The following is a 17,051-nucleotide window of genomic DNA, read 5'->3' on the forward strand; positions in this document are numbered from 1 at the left end:
ACGTAACAGGTAGAAGGCAGCGTTTTCGACCCAATAAAGAATATATATTCTTGATCAGGTTCACTATAGTGAACCGATAGGTTGCGTTCTGCAATCTTAGAAAATACGCTTTGCTGCTAGCATATCTCCATCTTCCTTGCGCTTCTTTTATCTAAGTAACGGTATTTAATAGTCGAGGCTCTTGACTGTAGCATTCTTCCCTGGTTGTTAATCAAATTGGATTTTGGCTCGGCTTAACTGTCCCAATCCTTTGGGCACATGATAGGGCGTATGCGACGTACTCACTCTTATGGCCCAATCACATACATTCTGTTACTTCTTTTTGCGCTCGGAATATATTGTGGGTACGTATAAAATACATTTGAGTTTTTTGATTCGTTTACGCGATAAAGACTCTGATAACCGTATTATGTTTATTCATTCCAAGCCACCAAGGAACCGGTCAACCTCCGAAATCTCCACCAAATTCCAATTTACCTTCCATGTGTTTTACCCTTTATACACATACACACTTGGAACGACTAGTATCTACCATTTTCTTATTTTTATACCCGTTACTCGTAGAGTAAAAGGGTATACTAGATTCGTCGGAAAGTATGTAACAGGCAGAAGGAAGCGTTTCCGACCATAAAGTATATATATTCTTGATTAGGATCACTAGCCGAGTCGATCTAGCCATGTCTGTCCGGATGAACGCTGAGATCTCGGAAACTATGAGAGCTAGGCTATTAAGCTATTACGCAGAGCAAGTTTTTTTCAGTAGAGTGCCACGCCCACTCTAACGCCCACAAACCGCCCAAAACTGTGGCTCCTACAGTTTTGATGCTAGAATAAAAATTTTAACTGAAATGTATTGTTCTCATCAATACCTATCGATTGATAAAAAAAAATTTGCCACGCCCACTTTTACGCCCACAAACTTCAAAAAATCGTTAACTATCAAGGATAGAGAATTGGGATTTCAGATTTAGATTCCGTAGCCTTGTGCGCAGCGCAAGTTTGTTACACAAATATGCCACGCCCACTCTAACGCCCACAAGCCGCCGAAGCCTGTGGCGCCCACAATTTTCATGCTAGATACAAAATTTTAACTGAACTGAATTGGTCTCGTCAATACCTATCGATTGACCCAAGCAAAAATTTGCCACGCCCACTATAACGCCCATAATGCTTAAATCTGTCTACCGCCGATAGGTGGCGCATTTCAATCTCGCTTTGCTGCTTGCATATCTCCATTTCCCTTTGGTCCCTTTAGCTGAGTAACGGGTATCTGATAGTCGAGGTACTCGACTATAGCGTTCTTCCTTGTTCATACCTGAGTTTTTGCTAATTCAACCATTTCATGGGAAACAATAAAGGAAGCTTACATCGGCACGCCGAAGTTTTTATACCCTTGCAGGTCGTTCCCGTGGGAGCATTGTACATATGTATGTACAAAAACTAATTACAGAAACATCAAGATAATGTTTCATTTCAATTTACTACCGTGTACGTTTACTAAAAACGAAATATAACGGTCTATGCATTATTTTGACATTAATTATCCGACCTTTCCTAAGGCAGCTTTATGAAGAAGTCGTCCGAATTAATTTAGATTTTATTCGAAATTTTAATCAAGAATATATACACCTTATGGAGTCGGAAACGTCTCCTTCACTGCGTTGCAAACTTCTGACTGAAATCATTATACTCTCTGCAAAAGTATAAAAATTAACGACATTTAAACTTAGTTTTTTAACAAAATATTCTTCTTTCGATTATAGCTCCGCAAAAATATTTTTAAATATGGGGTTAGAAAGATAAAGCGTGTCGGTTTTTAAATGTTTTGACGAACTAACAAACCAGGAATCCGCTCGCCAGCAATTGCCGCTCAAAAAAATTAAAAACATAATTTTAAAACTTTGGGGTCCTTTTTCTCAAAATCCGTGCGTAGGGGAACATTTTGTTGAATAGTGTTCACTGAACTCAGTTCATTTTTGGACCCCATAAAGTATTTATATTCTTGATCAGGATCACTAGCCGAGTCGATTTAGCCATGTCGGTCTGTCCGTATGAACGCTAGGATCTCGGAAGCTATAAAAAATAGAAGGTTGGGACTTAGCATGCAGATTCTTGGGCTTCCAGCGCAGCGCATATTTGGTTCGGCAGGGTGCTACGTCCATTCTAACGCCCAAAATCGCCCATAACGATTTGGTTGTTATTATCAATACCCATATATATGTCAAAAATGATTGAAATTGCACCATTCATAAAAAAGTTATAACCAATAATATTTATTTATAACCAATAATAATAATAATCATTATTGTGCAAGTTAAATCTAGATTGCACACCACTCTAACGCCCACAAGCCGCCCAAACCTGTGGCGCCCACAATTTTCATGCTAGAAAAAAATTTTAAATGAAATGTATTTGTCTCGTCAATACCTATCGATTGACCCAAAAAAAAAATTGCCAAGCCCACTCCAACGCCCATAACACTTAAATCTGTCTACCGCCCACATAACCATATATTGTGATCACGGGTAGGTGGCGCATTTCAATATCGCTTTGCTGCCTGCATATCTCCATTTCCCTTTGGTCCCTTTAGCTGAGTAACGGGTATCGAGGTACTCGACTATAGCGTTCTTCCTTGTTTTTTCCCCGTCTTGTAAACTTAAATTTTTTGATGCAAAAAGTCTCTCCAAACAAAAGCAGTAGAAACTACAACATTTTTTTTTCAAAAATCAGTTTGATTATATTTTTAATGATTTTTTCAAAATGCTTAGAAACATGCATTTGCGACATATTTTTCTCTTTTTCATAAAAATTTTTTCCGACATTGTCACCTTCAAAAAATCATAAAAAACTTGAGCAAAATGATTTATGAAAAATTCTATTTGCAGTTACTATTAATTTTGTTTGAAGAAACTTTTTGCATCAAAAAATTTAAATTTTCAAGCCGAGGAAATAAGTTCAAAAAGTAGATTTTCACACAAATTCGTCCTTTTCAATAAGTACTGAATGGGTTAAAAAATTTATTGTATCATTCAAACGGCATTTAAATTACCTTTCCATTGATGCCAAAGTTAACAAGGGAGAACGCTATAGTCGAGTACCTCGACTATCAGATACCCGTTACTCAGCTTAAGCGACCAAAGGGAAATGGAGATATGCAAGCAGCAAAGCGAGATTTAAATGCGCCACCTACCGGCGGAAGACAGATTTAAGCGTTGTGTGAGTTAGGGTAGGCGTGACAAATTCATTGTTCAATAGAATAAGTTAGCCGCGCACTTTGCTCTCTCTGAGCGCCGGCAGTGCTTTTCTCTTTGCCGCTAAGTTCGGCCGGCAACTATTTACATACACACACATACACGCGTAAAAACATTTCGCACTGTCTGGCTCTGACGTCATAGCTTTTTTTCTTGGGAGGTTTGTGGGCGTTAGAATGGGCGTAGAAAAATTTTTTTTGGGTCAATCGATAGGTATGGACAAGACTAATACATTTCAGCTAAAATTTTCTATCTAACATCAAAACTGTAGGAGCCACAGTTTTGGGCGGTTTGTGGGCGTTAGAGTGGGCGTGGCACTCTACTGAAACAAACTTGCGCTGCGTAAGAAGCTCTGGAATCTGCTCGCCAAATCTCAATAGCCTAGCTCTCATAGTTTCCGAGATCTCAGCGTTCATCCGGACAGACGGACAGACGGACAGACGGACAGACGGACATGGCTAGATCGACTCGGCTAGTGATCCTGATCAAGAATATATATACTTTATGGGGTCGGAAACGCTTCCTTCTGCCTGTTACATACTTTCCGACGAATCTAGTATACCCTTTTACTCTACGAGTAACGGGTATAACAAGAAGTAAGTTCAAATTATGAGTATATTTTACTTTTGTTTTGTGACAATACTTTTGACTACCCTCGTATCTGTACACAAAAAAAATCGATTGGTAAAATTGACCAATATAAAACGGTCCCCAACCATAAAATTGTACATTTTACCCATTAAATAGTTACTTTTACGTAATACGTAAGAGTAAGGGTTACATAAAAACAAAGTTATGTAACTTTAAACAAGAGAAAACACTTTTGTCGATGGCCTCGTCTATTATATACCCCTTACTCAGCTTAAGGGAGTGCGAAAGGGATGAAGATTTGCTTAAATCTTTTCGCTCTGGTATTTTCACTAACACACCAAGCCTATAGCGCCACCTATCTTCTTCTTCTATATCGCCATTTGCCCTACAGCGCCAACTAGCCTAAAGCGCCCCTAGCGGCTTGGTGGCGTATTGCAGTCTCGGTTGAATCTGCAATATATTTATTTTTATTTGGTTAAAACGTTTTAATGACCGTCCGATTTCAAAAACTTTTGGTATGTAAGATAGGTATTGATAATGAGAACAAACTTTCAATTAAGTTTGCACAAAATATTAAAAAATGTGGGCGCTAGACGGGTTTTAGATTTATGGTCGTTTGTGGGCGTTTGAGTGAGCGTGACACCCTGCTGAAACAAACTTGAGCTGCATGCCGAGTCCCAACACTCTAGCTCATATAGTTTTCGAGATGTCGGCGTTCATACGGACAGACAGACATGGCTAGATCGACTCGCCTAGTGATCCTGATCAAGAATGTATATACTTTTTGGGGTCGGAAAAGCATCCTTTTACCTGTTACATACTTTCCGACGAATCATGTATACCATTTTACTCTACAAGTAACGGGTATAATAAAGCAAAAACGAGTACACATACAACGATTTTAAATAGTAAGGTATTCATTTTTTATAGTTACTAAACTGTCTGCATTGGTCAATTTTACCAACCAAATTTTTTTGTGTGTATGCTAACATATAAGCTTACAGGAAGTCAATTGACATATACATATAAATACGGTCATATTTGCATGAAATTGTTTTAGATTTAAGTGTAAACAAATTTCCTCTTATCAAAGGTAGCTTCCTTTTTTGTTTAGTACCGATACCCTTACTAAAAACTAAGCATGCTTATGCAATAATATAATTTCTATATAAATTATGCAACGCGACAAGAAAAAAATCTAGCAGCAGGGGTTTCGTGTAGTCTGCAGCTTCTTAATCCTACCAGAGCTTGCAAAGAAACATCTTTCAATATAAATTTCAACGGCTTGTCAAGCTGTTTCCTGCAATGCCGCTGGCTTCGTTCGTCCTGGCCTCTTCGCTCTTCCTCATGATTCCACAATCCCCCATCCGGAGGAGTCTAGTGTCCCTAGACCTGTGTTCTCAGTCCGAGCTCGGCATTTGCAGGCGTTGTTGTCCTTGTCGTCGTCTCTATTACATTACTGATTGTTTTCGTATCTGTGTACTGGCATCCTGCCCATCGCACCACTCCTTCGACTTTTAGTCGTAATTCTGCAATATTTTTCTCTGCTCATCATCAATCCCTGGCTCCGCGTGTGAGTGTGTTATTTCAACTGTCGTTTACCATTCATTCTGGATAAATACAAAATGAAGATGATCCTCAGGGAGCTTTAGTTATTCAATTTGAAATGTAGTAAATTTAATCTAGCAAACAACCGTCGCGTTCTGCTTTCTCTTTGGGTAATTCCCAATATTGCCTTGGCCTCCCACTGACCCGAGGATACATATAAAACACGCTACAACTTCTGGAGCAGGCCAACTATTTACTCTATGCGCACGGAGAAAAACTTGAGAAACATTTGTAAGAAATTTAGATTTTGTCTTATAGAATTAAGAAAAAATCTATTTTTTTAATATTCAAAAAGTTACAAATTTTTGATTTAGCACCCTCATTTTTAAATATTTTTGAAAAACTTAAATGAGATTTTGTTTTGATTATCATTGTCCAACTACATGCCAATTATTTTTCCCCATTTATTAAACTTACTTACCGTTCTGCATTTCTATTTTAGCTTGAAATTAAACTTGGTTGCAAGCATCGAATTAGAGCATACAAGCCTTTAGGCCACTAAAGAATAATATTTTTGAGGAAAATCAACGAATTAAAAACGACATTAATAAAAATAAAACCATTAGCTGAAAAAAGGAAAATTCAACCCCCTGATTTGCGGCAGACATTATAAGGGCTAATATCTCAATGCCATTTTTAACATTTAACGTATCATTTTTAACATCAACATAAAAAGAGCTCGGAATACAAAGCCATTCAGCCTAATGCAAAACTGAATATGACATTAATATATCGGTCCTAAGTGCAGTACCATTGTTTTTTTACAATTCAAAACTATAATTTTTAAAACAATAAAAATTTTATTATAAAATACATTAAAAAATGGTTTTGTTATGATATGAATAGTAGTGTTACTATTCAAAATTCAGAAAAACAAAATACGTGAAAATTTCGAAAATAGTTATACTCGTTACTCGTTTAGTAAAAGAGAATGCTATATTCGTCGAAAAGTATGTAAAAGGTAAAGGGAACCGTTTCCGACCATATAAAGTGTATATATTGATCAGGATCACTAGTCGAGTCAATCTAGCCATGTCCGTATGAACGCTGAGATCTCGAATATAAAGGATTAAGCATGCGGGTTCTTGGGCTTCATGCGTAGCGCAAGTTTGTTTCATAGTAGAAATGAATGACAAGTAAGTATGGCTTCGTTGTTTTGATTATTATCTATACACTATCGGTAGATTTATATAAAAATCTTCTGATTATACGAGTTCTTTAATATACGTATGATTTTCGTTAAATGATATGCTTTCATCTGCAAGAGTATACATACTTTGGATTGCCGAAGTTAGCTTCCTTAACATTAAGATACATGAAAATTTTAAAGCACAAAATGTTGAATTTCAATTTCAACTTTGTTCTTTTACAGTATGTTTGTCTGCTGAATTCCCAATGGAATTTCCAGCTTTGAAATCTATCTATTTTGCCGTGTATCGGGCTTGGTCTCCTGCTCATGTCCTGCTGACAGGCTCAGTCACACAAGCGGACAGTTGGCATTTTTATGCGACTGCCTCCTGTCTGCACTCTGTCGCTATGTTATTGGATTGGTGAGCGTCCTTCTGGCTGTTTCTCATTGTGTTTTCCAAATGCGTTTTGCCGGCTTTGGCACCCTTTCACGAGTGTGTGTATGCTGGCTTGTTTACCCATTTAAGTCGAAAGCCAGAAACTGCAGCCAGCACATGGGATAGCAGTAATTTTAAACTATGTGGAAAAAACTAACTATGTTATGAATACATTAATTGAACTATAAATCGGTCCCAAAAATCATTTGTATAAGGTAAATAAATTATACACTCGTAAAAAACGTAGTTTGTTTTGTTGTTGTTAATATACCCTTGTAGCTTAAACCATGTCATGCAATTAAGATCATACGACCGATTTTACAAAAAGTGAATCAAAATTCTCTAGTATGAAAAATTCTATACCCCAGAATAGAAAAGAATATGATCAAAAACAACGAAGGTATTACTGTTTTTCTATTATTTGCCGACCATTCCTATGGGAGCTATAGCTCTAATTTACAAAATAATATTTTAAAGATGCCCCAAGAAGGATGACGGTAGTTCCTGGTAGAGTTGGACCCCCTTTCTTTGTACTTATATTTATTAAGAGTTGATCAACCACTTAATGGCTATGAAACGCATGGAAAAAAAAAATTAAAATGTCATGTAATGTCATTCGTAATCGTACGTAGCGCCCGGTTTTGCACTCTTTGGACCCTCATGACATTTAAGTCTGAAGCGGTACCCAATATTTGGATGCAGTATGTCAGATAAAATGTCATGAAATGTCATTCGTAATCGTGCGTAGCACCCGGTTTTGCACTCTTTGGACCCTCATGACATTTAAGTCTGAAGCGGTACCCAATATTTGGATGCAGTATGTCATTAAAGGAACCACAATCGACTTGAAAAGCAAAATCTTGTTGCTGAGGCTGAGTTTATTCGATCATTTAAGCATCCAATTTAGCTTCCGAAGCATAGCACGATAAGTTGCTGTTATCTTTGTTATGTGCTGCCTCCACGTAAGCCGTTTGTCCAAAATCAAGCCCAAGTACTGAGCCTGGGAAGATTGCGGTATGGCTGGGTCCTGGAATTTCACTTTGGGGTGGATTTCACTTCTAAGAGAGAAGTTGCTGTGCTGAGACTTATTTCCGTTTATCGAAACGGTCCATCGATTCGTCCATTCACCATACAGGTCCATAAAGTTTTGAATGATTCGACGACCTTTCGCCTCTCACATCTACCATAAAATTTCATTCTGAAGGATACGATTTCAGGAGAAGATATTGTGCAGTAGGTAGGAGAGTTTTCAACTTAAACAGCAAGCCATCAAGCGATCAAAAGCTTATTTGACATCAAGGAAGACTGCTGAACTGTACTGCTTACTCTCGAAAGCTCCAATTTGCTGCGTTACCCGATGGGCTTGCTCTGGGGTACCATGGTGACTTCTAAAGCCAAACTGGTGGTCTGGAATGGCGTCCTATATACTTCTTACTGCCATCATTCTACTAAGGAATATTCTTTCGAATATTTTAGAGAAGGTGGGCAGCAAACTCATTGAATTTCGATGAACACCGTTAGCCGCAGCCCAAAGAATAAGAAATTTAATCTTTGGCGGTGTTCGTGCATAAGTGGTGTGGAATTTAAAAACTTTAAATGAAAAGAAAACCCCACGCACGCACGAGGTTATTACAAATGAAAAAGGATGCCTAGTCCAAGCTGTAGCCCATTAAGTGGGACTTCACCGACAGGAAAAAATATCACAACAGGGCGATTCCGCAGAATAATTGAATTGCTGGAGGAGATCCACTAGAGAGTCCCAGTGGGAAGGAACATGCCGAGTGGGACACTGCTCCCTACGTCGACATCTTGCCGGACGTGTCCTCGCCAAGAAAGTAAGTTCTGGTCAAAAGAATTTGGTTGCGTTGTACTAATAGAAGTATCTTTTTAGCAGAACCGCCAGAACGATCTCCGACGAGCGCTCCACTGGGGAACCACAGGACTTCACCTGTAACGGACATGGAGGACGCGCTGTATTCTGAAGGGAGGATGAAAAAAGGGCGCCCGCTAAGGGCCAGATGGAAGAGCCATTGCCAGGATGCTGGGCGACTGCCTGCAGCATCAGGAGGAACAACCCCGTTCCCAATCCGGCTCCCACTTCCTCAAGGTCCAATATCCTATTGGGATTCGAAGCTGGACTGCAGATGGCGCGAGTAAGATGGCGAAGCATCCGTGGGACGAGATGGAAGCTTTAAACTACTTATTTACATAAAAAAAAACATTCGTTGAACATTCCATTAATTATACCCGTTAATCGTAGAGTAAAAGGGTATACTAGATTCGTCGGAAAATATGTAACATGTAACTCCAACGCGTCCTTGTTATACCCTTGCAGAGGGTATTATGATTTCAGTCAGAAGTTTCCAACGCAGTGAAGGAGACGTTCCCGACCCCATAAAGTATATATATTCTTGATCAGCATCACTAGACGAGTCGATCTAGCCATGTCCGTCTGTCCGTCCGTTTCTACGCAAACTGGTCTCTCAGCCGTAAAGCTATCGGGCTGAAACTTTCCCAAAAGTCTTCTTTCTTTTGCAGGTAGTATATAAATCGGACCACTATATCTTATAGCTTCCATAAGAACAAACGGTAAAAAAATATAAGAAAATTATATCTTTGTTGTTTTTAACATATAACCTCCTACGCTTGGAAATAACATTTTTTAATTAGTTCTGAATTTAATTTTATCAAAATTGGACGATTATATCATATAGCTGCCATAGGAACGATACGAAAATTGGTGGGATAATAATATGAAACAAATTATGGCTTCGGTGTTTTTTGACATATTCTCTTATACTGTTGGGAATATCATTTTTTGTATTTTTAAGAATTTCGAATTTAACTTAACAATTATAACTGCAATTGTATACAAACTTCGGCTTGCTGAAGTTAACTTCCTTTCTTGTTTTTATTTAAGATTTGATACTTTCAATTTTGTAATGTTCATATTTGCATCGTGAGACTTGTAGAAAAGCATTGCACATTCTACTTATTATTATTTATTTTGTTGTTGCCTCAATACACGGTTAATGCTAATATTTAAGATTTCGGAAAGTCCGCTGGGGGCTTGGTTATCATGGTAGGCATAACAAAAAAAAAATTTTTTAAGGTGTGCAAAACGTTTGCGGCAGGGTAGTTTATGGCCGACCTCAAATCTTTTCTTCGGAAAAAAATATTTCTTTCGAATTTTGAAGCACTAGTGTGCAAATTATACAATACTGCTCTAAAACAGCTGCCATATATATACAAATATATTACAAGATGGGTGGACTTGGACTTTATGCATTAGATGTATACACAACAAAGGGAATTTCCCTAAAAAAATACCCAGCAAAATTGTATTATGTTAAAGGGAATTCCGAAAATCTTAACGAATTCACTTCCAAGTGGAAATTTGAAGACTTTTTTTAGGTGTAAGCCTCACACATTTACCCACCTCCAACTTGCACGTTTGTTTACTCATCGTGTTTGCCTACTGCTGCCTATTTATCTTCAGTCTGCATTTGGCTTAGGGTTTCCCCTGAGCTATTCCATCCAACTTGCCATTTCCCAGCCTCTCCTGGTCCCTTCACTTTGTTATTGCTGCATTATCTTTCAAATGGCATATTTATAGGATTTTGCTTGCCCTTCTCGAGATCAATGCAAACACTCAGCTATATATCTGTACATAAGTATATATATAAAGTGGAACCTGGAAAAGCAGAAGAGCAGGCACATATTTTATTGGCAGTGGCTCAGTGCGCCTGGTGCGCATTTCCTCAATCAGCTCGTCAGCCGTCCAGCATCGGCAAACAGTTAAACAAACCAGGCCAAAGGGAAACACGCCCAGGCCAAAAAGGACTTTGTTGAGTTCCAGAACAGGGAACGGAACCAGGAAAACGGCTAGGACGATGGCCAATTCTTGAAATTGGGACATGCTGTGCTCGTACAGTGGTCAAAATATTCAAGAGTGTAAACTTGAAATACTATGCACCCAGAAAACAAAATTACCTAAAATTTAAGGAATCATAACCTAAAATCGAGCAATTACCTAAAACTCAAAATGTAAGTCTCTTTGAAAACTTTAGCTTATGCGTCATCCAAAAAAATCCATTTTTTCTCGGTGCAGCAACACAGGCGCTCATTTATCTTTAAAATTTAATGCAAGCAAAAACATATACGGCCAACACAATATGGAGAATCTTGTTGCTTTATTATTCGACTAATCTTTATATTATATTTATCACTGTGGACTGGGAGTGTAATCGAGGAGACTACTATATATAAGGGATTTATATCGAGAGTAAAAGTCGGATGCTATATATCGGCAAAAATATCGCGCTTAATATCAAGACGTATATATAAAATAATTTTTGGTACCCTCATTGTTATAATTTCCAAAATTGTTAAGCTTAGACTATGTTTGCGCTCTGCTTTGGCAGAACGAAAAGCAGACGGCTTTTAATTTTTAGTCGTATATCGAAGCATAAAAATATCGATGTTTATATCGACTCTTGAGTCAAATATTTATATCGAAATATATATATGTAGCCGCAAATTTTAAAATTTGTGATAAATCGATGAAAAGGAGTCGTCAAGCTAAGACTTTTCAACTGATTGACTCAAGGGAGAACGCCATTGTCAAATGCTTCGACTTTCAGATACCCGTTTCTGAACTCAAGGGAGCGCAAGGAAGATAGAGATATGCAAGCAGCAAAGCGACTTTTCCGAGATTGTTGTTAACTTCTCAGTGAATGGACCCGTTATCGTTAGAGTGGACGTGTCAAACTTTTAGGTCATTCGATAGGTTTTGACAAATCGAATTCATTTCTGTTAAAACTAATATTCTAGCATGAAAACTGTGGGCGCGACAGTATATGGTGGTTTGTGGGCTTGGCAAACTTTGTTTAGGTCAATTTAAACCTTTTTTTAGCATTACAATTATGGGCGTGGCACATTCGCGGTGGGAGTCCGATTGAATAACCTCTGGAAGAACTTAAAGGCTCCGCGGCAAAACCGAAAACTAGTTCAAATATATTATTAGAATTATCTAGCACGGGGTTTTTATGACATGATCTTATTTTAATTTAATTTAATTTAATTTAATTATTGGTATAAAAATTGAGTTTCTATTAACCAAAAAAGTAGGAAAATAATCCCCAGTAACTTAAAACTAAAATTGTGGTCCAAAAAAAATTTAAAAATAGTCACACTTTTTTGTGGATGTTTTTCATCGGAATGTGGTAATTTCGAGTAATCGTTCTAGGGGAATGTTAAAGGAAGCAGAAGAAAGAAGCAAAATATCAGTAGAATAGATTGGTTTTACAATTTTTTAAGATTCTCCGAATTAGTTTGTAGAAAAAATATAAAACTACTGAATAGGACACGATTTTCTTGTTATTCAGAGAGAGTCACGTCGACACGTCAAAGCGATACAGTAGCCAGTATCGGCGAGCTGTTGCAGGATGTGAGAAATGAGTGTTGAGAAAAATGGGGATACTTATGGATTTGTTTTGTAGAAAAATTATGTCTGCAATAGAACAAAGCCTTACATCTAAACAATGATAGAATATTAAGGTGTTTTACTTCTGTCTTAAAATAAATAATCTTAGCGAATCATAGACTCCACAATTTTATCTCAACTTCCTTTCGCGTGTGTTTTATCCGTTTAAACCACTGTTATCGTTCGACTTTCAGCCACTTTATCTGTCTGCCCTCTTTTGGCTTCGATACACAAACTTTTACTTAACCATTTCGAACACAGTAAATTCATTTTCTCAATTGCCTCTTGCCAGTGTCGCTGTCGCTGGAGGTTCTGTACTTTTCCGTCGTCCTGGGCATTATTTTTTTTGTGTTTATTTGTATGCATGTGTAAATATTTAATTTTCCCTTGATTTTTATTATATTTGTCCGGCTCTGTCCGGCCTGCTGGAAGGCAATTCCCATTGACCGCCTCCCATTGGCCTCCATACACTCTGTGTTTTGTGTTTTATTGCGAGAAATCAAAGCGTCACACGTGGCGAATGATAAATGCCTCGGTAAAGCATATACACCATACGCTGCGTGGCCAGCATTAAATCTGCTAAGAAAGAGGAATAAGTAAAATGTTGCAGCTTTTAAATGCTGCCGCTTGCACGAATATTCGTTAAAACGATTATGGGAAATTCAATTTCCCATGTCCCAAAAACCATTCCACTTTTGCTGTGGAATGGCCACCGCAATACGCACACAAAACGTGGTAATGGGCATGGGTTGACCATGGCGATGGAAATGCTAATTGTTAATCCATCCCGCCAAATTAAAATTCAAATGCGAATTGAAATGAGGATGCGGATGTGAAAATGTCACGGTAATGCGAAAAGAGGAGCGGTGACACTGGTACTGGTGCTCCGCTAGCTCTTTCAATATGTCTTTTTCAGGAGAGATCTCTTTTTTTAAATGAAACAAAAGGGAACGCTATAGTTGAGTGCCTCGACTAACATATACCCGTTACCCATCTTATTAATTTACTTTACTTTACTTTAAGGGTCCGATTTAAATCACTTTTGGCTCGCCGATAGATATTGACAAATTAAATAGATTGTGGGCTTTTGAGTTGGCGTGGCACTCGACTGGTGAAAACAAATAGACTAAGTGTAAAATTTCAACTCTTTTATTTACAAATGTGGGCGCCACTAAGCGGCCATAACTTTAATTGCCCATAACTTGTTAATGTTTGGGTAGATGAGTTCATATAACCACACAAAGATCCCAGTTACACTTTTACAAAATCATTAAAAACGAAGGCACCGGGCAGATTTTAGCTTTATAAGCGTTTTTGGGCATGGCACATCGGGATAACAGTACCACCTAGAATCTGTATGCTTATCCCCTACTTCCTATTTTTTGAAGTTCTCGAAACGAAGTAAGAAGATTTATGCCCATTTTAATTTCAAAAAATCTGCTGTTACGGTAAACATGTATTTAGACTAAAACTCATCTAAAAGCGTTTGGTTCTGAAAATATTTTGAATTTCATACATTTACGCAATTGATTAAGCTGTTATATCGTTTGTACACCAAAATCACAGATACGACTTTAACTGTACCATTGTCTCTCCATATTAACCACTGTTTCAATCCATTTAGCTGACTTTGCCTCCATGCAGTCGTAATGCTAAGCAACCTCTTGAATCATTCATCGGATCATCATTCAAGAACCCCGTTCTCATCCTCAGTTAATAGCAATTCCTGATCAAACGTATTGAATCGGAGCTCACTTACATGCTTGGTTGCGGTGAAACACCTTTTAATTTAACGCCGACTTTTTTATTATCATGCCGGTTGCTAGATTTATTAACTTGTGGTGTCCTTGGAAGGACTACCCCCACAATTAGAAAAGCAGAGAGTGAGGGAGAGAGATGCTGAGGGTGGCCAGGAAATTATCTATCAAAGCCGAGCAAATCTTAGTGTAAATACATACAAACATATGTGTGTTTTCGTTTTCGGATCGGGACCATGAATTATTTATTTGTACGGACATGAATTATTGTTATGAAGTTTATTGCAAACAAATTGCGTCCTGGGACAGTGGAAATCAATAGCAAATAAATAAAAGCGCCAACAGTTTTTGTGGCTTCGCTGAAACAACAGAATGAAGGGTGGGTCGATGGGCGGCTGGGGTGTTCCGAGTTATATAGGATGGTCAAGATACGGATACGGGCGTGTATGGCTTTGGCCCTGGTCGAGGAGAGTTATGTTTGAGCAGACAACAATGGTAGATGATATGACCGTAGCCCCTCTCCGTGCCGTAGACCCCACGGCATTTTGTGGGCAGAGCCATCAACAACATGCACAGGATATGGCTGAGCACTGCGGGCGATTCATAAAATTTAATGAAGCAGGTCGTGGAGCGGGCTTCTACGGTTCGGCGACCCGAAGGGTTTGAGATTTTCACGAGATTCGCGTGTCTGCTTCGCTCGCGACGCTACACGCAAAAAAAAACCAAGTAAGACAGCAACCACAACATTACGTATATAAAAGATGCAGTATAAGCCGTATTAATGTGGCAGATTTGTATATAAATATACCGATAGTCCGCTTGTTATGTAATTGAATACGAAATTCTGAAATATGATCAAAAACCACAAAGATATAATATGTTTTACATTATTTTCTCATTTTTAGACCGTTCCTATGGCAGCTAGTCATCAAAAAACATCTTAATTTGAAATTCTGAAGTTTAAAAAAAAAATTATATTCCCCAGAGTAGAAGAGAATACGATCAAGAACAATTAATTTGTTTCATATTATTTTCGCTTCTGGGGCGGCTAAATGAAATTTTCGTCTGGTCAATAAGCAAATGAATACGAATTTCTAAAATTTTAAAAAACGATACCCCAGAGTAGAAAAGATTCCTTTTGATTTCTTCGATCCTTCCTGTCATATCAAACAAAACAGCTCTTAACGAGGTGAAATATCGTGACGATCGGACATACTATACAACATACAAAAGTTTTATTATCAAAATTTGTTACGAAGAGTGATTATACATATGAAATGCCTTAGAAATTTCGCTCAGTATACCTGCAACTTCACAGCAACGGATGTGGATGAGATGCGTTTATGAAGTTGACTTTTTAATTAAAATAAATATTTAATTGCAATTTTAATTAGGAATTAGTTGAGGGCAATAGGTCAAAGCGGTGACAACGAAAAAAAGGCAAAAGGATAGTATTCTGTATTGGAACGCGTGTTCTTATCTTCATCTGAAACTCGTTGTATCGCCCTCGATGGCTGTGAAAAAAGCAGCGCATCAATTTCTGATTAAAAAGGATAAACACAGGATGCTTCGCTGAACAGCCCCAGGGAAACCAAGAAGGATGATGATGAAGATGGTGGCGGCGGTGGGAAAACACGGTTTCGAAGATACAAGGACATTAAGGATATTAAAAGCAACCGCAACGCACTGGGGCCAATGGCAAGTGACAAGGGGACGTGTAGCTGCCCACACTGGAGGAAGGGGGCGGGCCAACGTATTCGATTTCAATAACATTTAGTGGCAATTTCTTTTCGCCCGTTTGGCGCATTTAACGACAGCGGCATTAAGCCAAAGTCAAACCCAAGAGCCAAGGAATCCGTAGGAGTGGATCGCAGGAGAAAAATCAGAGGGAAAACCGGCAGCAGGACTAATGCCGTGCCATTAAGAAGAGAGGATTCTTTTCAGATTTTGGGGCCATCGGCAGTTTCCAATTACATTGCGTGTAGCCAAACAAAAATTATTTCAAAACGCACTCATTTCTGTGCTGCTTTATAGGAAGCTAAGGTGTTTAAATATGGAAAGTGATTTAATTGAGCTTGGTACCAAATCAATGTCAAAATCATGTCAAAGTACGTAGACACTCAGTTTATATATTTCTGATGTGGTACCATCTTAAATAACCAATACGAACTTCAATTTTAGCTTAACAATTAAAATTGCGATAAAATAAAATTCAGTACATTCAAAGCTTAAAGCTAAGAGTATTTATTGCTTTCAAAGACTTACTTATTTCTCCGACTCAAAGGTGATTGCCAGTTAACCTGCAAAGATGGAAAAAACAAAAGCAAATCAATTTCCCAGCTGCTTTTCATTTTGGTTGAACTAATGTTAATTCCAGCGCGAAAGTGGCAAAGAAATGCAAAATGCAGATATTGCATGTAGAGCGTCTGGATAAGGAGACAGGATAACGCTGATGAATGCCTGCCAGGCAAAAAAGCAAGAACGGAAAACTGATAATCAGACTGACAGGTGGGCGTCGAAAAGTGGGAGAATGGGGCGTGGTCCCGCCAGTAATTGCAGGTTCAGCTGAATTTTAATGTATTTGCAGAAAGGCAACTCAAAGTAACTGTATCGTTGGTCGGGCGTGGCAATGGACGATGGGCGGGGCAGAGTAGCAGTCACAACAGCCACATCAAGGTAAGCTTGAGAGTTTTCCCATTTGAACAGAAGGTGTTTGCCTCAATCGCATATGTTGTGCGATACAATTGCAAATGAGGAAAGAAAATTTCAATCATTTAATGTATCGATAGGACGT

The 17,051-nt window shown here is 38.3% G+C and overlaps 2 protein-coding genes across 5 annotated transcripts in view; one reads left to right on the plus strand and one right to left on the minus strand.

Annotated features, from left to right (window-relative positions):
• Positions 1 to 17,051, minus strand: part of LOC119558262 (chaoptin) — a 412,604-nt gene that overhangs the window by 214,085 nt on the left and 181,468 nt on the right. For all 3 annotated transcript variants that reach the window (XM_037871610.1, XM_037871611.1, XM_037871612.1), the window contains one exon: positions 16,523 to 16,557. The gene's annotated coding sequence lies outside the window, so the exon portion shown is untranslated. The remainder of the gene's footprint in view (positions 1 to 16,522; positions 16,558 to 17,051) is intronic.
• Positions 1 to 17,051, plus strand: part of LOC119558267 — a 95,228-nt gene that overhangs the window by 30,419 nt on the left and 47,758 nt on the right. The window contains exon 3 of one of the 2 annotated variants that reach the window (XR_005220180.1): positions 14,125 to 14,558. The exons of the other annotated variant lie outside the window; for it this stretch is intronic. The gene's annotated coding sequence lies outside the window, so the exon portion shown is untranslated. Of the gene's footprint in view, positions 1 to 14,124; positions 14,559 to 17,051 lie in introns of those variants that run through there. 2 annotated transcript variants of the gene reach the window in all.

This window comes from Drosophila subpulchrella, chromosome X (genome assembly GCF_014743375.2).
Source record: "Drosophila subpulchrella strain 33 F10 #4 breed RU33 chromosome X, RU_Dsub_v1.1 Primary Assembly, whole genome shotgun sequence".
NCBI classification, from domain to species: domain Eukaryota; kingdom Metazoa; phylum Arthropoda; class Insecta; order Diptera; family Drosophilidae; genus Drosophila; species Drosophila subpulchrella.